This window comes from Myotis myotis, unplaced genomic scaffold (genome assembly GCF_014108235.1).
Source record: "Myotis myotis isolate mMyoMyo1 unplaced genomic scaffold, mMyoMyo1.p scaffold_m19_p_13, whole genome shotgun sequence".
NCBI lineage: Eukaryota > Metazoa > Chordata > Mammalia > Chiroptera > Vespertilionidae > Myotis > Myotis myotis.
This window is the reverse complement of record NW_023416317.1, coordinates 40,507,635-40,512,424: the sequence shown is the minus strand read 5'-3', so window position 1 is coordinate 40,512,424 and position 4,790 is coordinate 40,507,635. Positions and strand designations below refer to the sequence as shown.

Genomic DNA, 4,790 nt, shown 5'->3' with positions numbered 1-4,790 from the left:
TCCAATTTACTCCTGGGTTGCATTTCAGATGTTAAGTTGATTGGAATGCAAAAGTTTCTACTGGAAACAATCTCTTATGTGCTGAGTTTTCAAGAAAGCACACAAAAGCAATTCTTTTATCTAAAGCTCTTTAGCAATCATTCTTCAACACTTTTTTTCTTTAACTTTTGAGGGCTTCAGGGGAGGGAGGTCAACAGCCTTCTTATTCCTCCACCTCAGTAGCCAGAACCTTCTCAACCTCTAAGTCAGAGCTCCTGAGGTGATGGGAGAGGTGGCTGGGAAGGAAGACCTACAGGACAGGACAACCAAGCTGTAAGGGATGAGAAGGTGGGTAAATGGTTAAGGAGTCTTTGCTTCTTTTCTAAGCAGCTATAGAAAAGAACCTCTATCACTGAGATTAATGAAAGGAAAAGAGACATCAAACAGAATGACTTCATTTATACACTCTTTAATCTCTAGATAGATAGATAGATAGATAGATAGATAGATAGATAGATAATAGATGGATGGATGGAATAACAGTCAGACAAGCAGAGAGACAGACAGATAGAAGCTGTAGAGTCATAGGAAAAGATAAAGGTATACATGTGCATATTCAGATATTCAGTAGCTACAAGCCTGATTGCAAAGTTGGGCTACATGGGATCTGATCTCTGATTTGCTACTTGGAAGTTGCATGATTTGGGGCATGTACTTAAACCTCTCTAAGTTCCCTGTCAGAAAAAGAAACACACAGAAATAATAACAGTACTGAGCTCATACAATGTGGTAAAGGAATAACTGTGATAATCCACATAAGTCTAGAACAGTGGTTCTCAACCTTCCTAATGCCGCGACCTCATGTTGTGGTGACCCCCAATTTCATTGTTACAAATTGAACATAATTAAAGCATGGTGATTAATCACAAAACAATATGTAATTATATATGTGTTTTCCGATGGTCTTAGGCGACCCCTGTGAAAGGGTCATTTGACTCCCAAAGGGGGTGCGACCCACAGGTTGAGAACCGCTGGTAGAGAACATAGGAAGCAGAAACAGCATTTTATGACACATAGTTGAAGGCTACATGGAAAAGGAGAAAGGCATATTCAACTAGAGATCAGTTCCAGTTTAACTAGATTTTTGACCTTGAATAGGTCCTTCAATTTCCTTGGGGCTCAATTTCCTCAGGTAAAACGAGGGGATAAGTATAGATAAACTAGTGCTTCTTAAATATTAATGTGCATAGAATCACATGCTGAGGATGTTGTTAAAATGCAGACTTTGATTCAGCAGATCTGGGGGTAGGGGTGGGAGGTTCAAGATTCTGAACTTCTAACCAGCTTCCAGAATGAGGCTGCTGCTGCTGGCCTAAGTATCTCACTTTGAGTAGCGAAGATCTAGCCAAGAGTGAATTGCAGCTTCAACACTGTAGTTTATAATTATGATAATGGCCCATTTTTGCACATAAAGAAGTGATGAAGGATTTGGATTCACTTGAGAGGAAAACCAGTCTCAAATTATCTCCCTAGAGTGCTGATTGATTTTGGAAGTGAAGGTCAGGCCATAGCTAAAGGGTCAGAAGATTGCTGGCTGCTGAGAAGATGGCCAAGGGGGATTGTTCTGTCATGGTCCTCAGGACAAAGGCAATTTTAAGAAGTGGAAGGAGGCTTGAGCAAATTTCAGTTGGGATATTTCTTTTTTTCTTATTCTGGAAGGCAGCATGGCATGATAGTGAAGAGTGTGGGTTTTTTTGAGCTGTGTGTGTGTGTGTGTGTGAGAGAGAGAGAGAGAGAGAGAGAGAGAGAGAGAGATGTCAACTAGACACGGACCATTTTCCCAGCTCTGCAACTTAATGGCTGACCTTGGGCAAATTGATTAATTTTTCTTGACTTCATTCTCTCTTCTATAAAATGGGAATAACAGTACTTTGTTGGGCTCTTGTGAGAGGGAATTAAATGAACTACTCCTTAAAATACATAGCATAAAACTTACATGAAAAGTTGGGTTAGCAAAAGATTATTTATTAAAATGATCATCACCATCACCCTAACCTCTACCATTAAGTTAGGGGCACTGGAAGGCTGAGCGTTATAATCTCAGCTCTATTTTAGTTTCTACCATGGTGGTTCTCCAAGATCAGTGCGCACAGGAATCAATGGCTGGGCCCCACCCTCCAGAAATTCTGACTCAGTAAAGAGGTCTTGGGTGGAGTCCAAGATTCTGCATTTCTAATGGATCTGGAAACCACACTTTGAAAACCACAAATCTGCAAGATTAATTCCTATAATTGGCATAATTAGGGGGTAAGGCATCCCTGGCAACTGAATGTTCCCTATAAGTGAAGCTAACTTCAGGTGGGACATGTTCTTATTTCCATCCATTCTGATTAAAACTTTCCTAAAATGTATCATTTTCACTTTTGTCTCTGTGAGCAGGTGCTCTTAAATACTTAAATTCACTTTGGGGCTGAAATCATCAATAGTTCATTTTGATTCCAGAAGAGATGATAAAGTATGGCTTTTGATACATGAACTTAAAGATCAACCTGAATATTTCTAGAATGTATTTCCAAAGGGTCAGTCATAGATCCATAAAAGAGATAGTGATGAAACAGGAGTCAGCGTGATGAGTTCCTGAGAATAAGTATCTCGGGTTAACTTTATTTTTTTATTATTAGTAGATTGTTAGACTGTTAAATTAGAGAAATGATGCAGGCATATATATATTGGACTAACCAGGAATATGAGGCAATATGAAGGTGTGTCGAGTTGGAGGAGTGTCATCCTGAGTAGATGATTCTTCTAGTTTGCCAGTGGATTCTATCCTCAGTCCTGTCTTCCTCTTTCTCAATTTGGATGCAAACATACTAGTAGATGGCAAACTGAGCCAGAATAAAACACAATGCCATTACCCATGGGTATTAAAACACAGGCAAGAAGACCACTTGACAGGCATAATAGTTTGGAGGCTTGGAAGGGAGGCCAGGGTAGACTTTCAAACCCCCCACTCCAATCCCCAACTGTGACTCTCTGATAGTTATGATCACTTCTTATGTCACATGGCAGAATAGCCAACAAAGGTAGGCAACTGCCTCAGAGTTTTTGGTCTTTGTTGCCAGGATGACAGCAAATTACCTCTCCCAACACACTCATTACTGCCCATCCAACTTTTACCCCTTCACGTGTCTTCTTCCTTCAACCTGTTCTTAGATTGCTCTTTCAACTCTACAAAGATATGTGAAACCAGATCACCAAACTTGATAAGAAATATAAATGCCACAAGAGTAAGCAGGCCACCATTTGTGGGGTTTGGTCTTAGGATCTCAGAGGGTGTTTTTTCTGTATTACGGAGAAATGAAATTATCCGAACTTTGGTCTCCAGAGCTGTTGTATGTTAACTAAAATAAAACTCAACCATCAATTTAGTTATCATTCACATTTCAACAATTGTGCTCGTTTTATTAAAAAGTGACTTGGAAAATGGTTGCTACAAGTGAATAGAAGGTAAAATAGCATCATGCTATATGTTCTGCTTAAATATTCTTGTTCAATTAAATTGGGTTACAAACTCAATGTGTATATATACCCTACAATCACTAATCTCTCATTTGTTATTGCTAAGGGGATAATTCCTAATGACAGATGGAAAAAAATGTTTTTTTTATATTGTATCAATAAAAATACCAGGTTTAACATGCCAAGAAAACCAATGATGCCAGGTGCTGAATTCATATTGCAATGTCCTTTGAACACCCAGCAGGAATAAACTGCTGAATCCAGATACCACACAGTGCAAGAAAAAAGTGTTTTAAATGGAAAGGAATTCAGAGGAAACTTAAATAATTCTCATTTTACTTCGCTACTTTGTTAGACATCTTCTTTCCCTGGGTGGCACCATACTAGTGAGGACTCTCTTAACAACATATCAGTTTTATTTGATAAACTGTCTAATTCACACTTACCTCCCATAGTCAGTGGGTTCTTAAGTCCAGGCTAGGTTGGGGTCAGACAGGTTTTTCATTTATCATTCCTAATGATCTGTGACTATTCCACTCGCTTAGGCTTTTATGTCTGAAATAAACATTTTGCTAACTAGTCATGGGTCATGCAAGCACATTAACTACTCCCTGCTAATTTGTCATCATTGGTCAGCTGACCTTCACTGGGTAAGCCAGATCCTCCCTTCTCTCATGATTCCATGGCGTTGGCAGTGGCAGTAACTATGTATTACTTTCTCTCATCCACAACCTGGGAAAATGAACCTGCATTTTAGAGTCCTTTCAACCTGATTAGGTTATATAACTGCTGATGTTTTCTGAAAAGATGCATTGTTTTATATTGCAATGTTTCCACTGAGTAATAGAGTATCATGTGGGTAAGTCAGGAGAAAAGTATCAAATTACAAATTTAAATACACTGGCTCTGTATTCAGAGATATTTATAAAAGGGAATGAGGTGATATAAGATATTCAGGTACATTCTAGTGGTGCTGTGTATTTCCTAGGTTATTAATTTCCTTAGCTACACTTTTGGGAAATACTGCCAAACAAAAGAATTGTAAGTAATCCATAATTACTGAATGTGCATTTTTTTTTTTTATCTTAGCAGCAACGTTTGTAAAAATCATCTCATTTCTTGGTCCAATCATTTCTATCTATTAGGCAGTTTGTGAGAAGTATATTACTTGAAATTTCATGCTTGCAGGATTTTTTTTTCCTCTCCTGCTTTTTAAGGAAAACATTGCTCAAATGAAATTAAATTGTTTTTTAATAGAAGTGGATTAAATAACATGTTATTAATAAGCTCCA

The 4,790-nt window shown here is 38.2% G+C and overlaps 1 pseudogene; it reads right to left on the bottom strand.

Annotated features, from left to right (window-relative positions):
- Positions 1 to 3,646: 3,646 nt before the first annotated feature.
- On the bottom strand, positions 3,647 to 3,777 carry LOC118668741 (annotated as a pseudogene).
- Between the last annotated feature and the right edge of the window lie 1,013 nt (positions 3,778 to 4,790).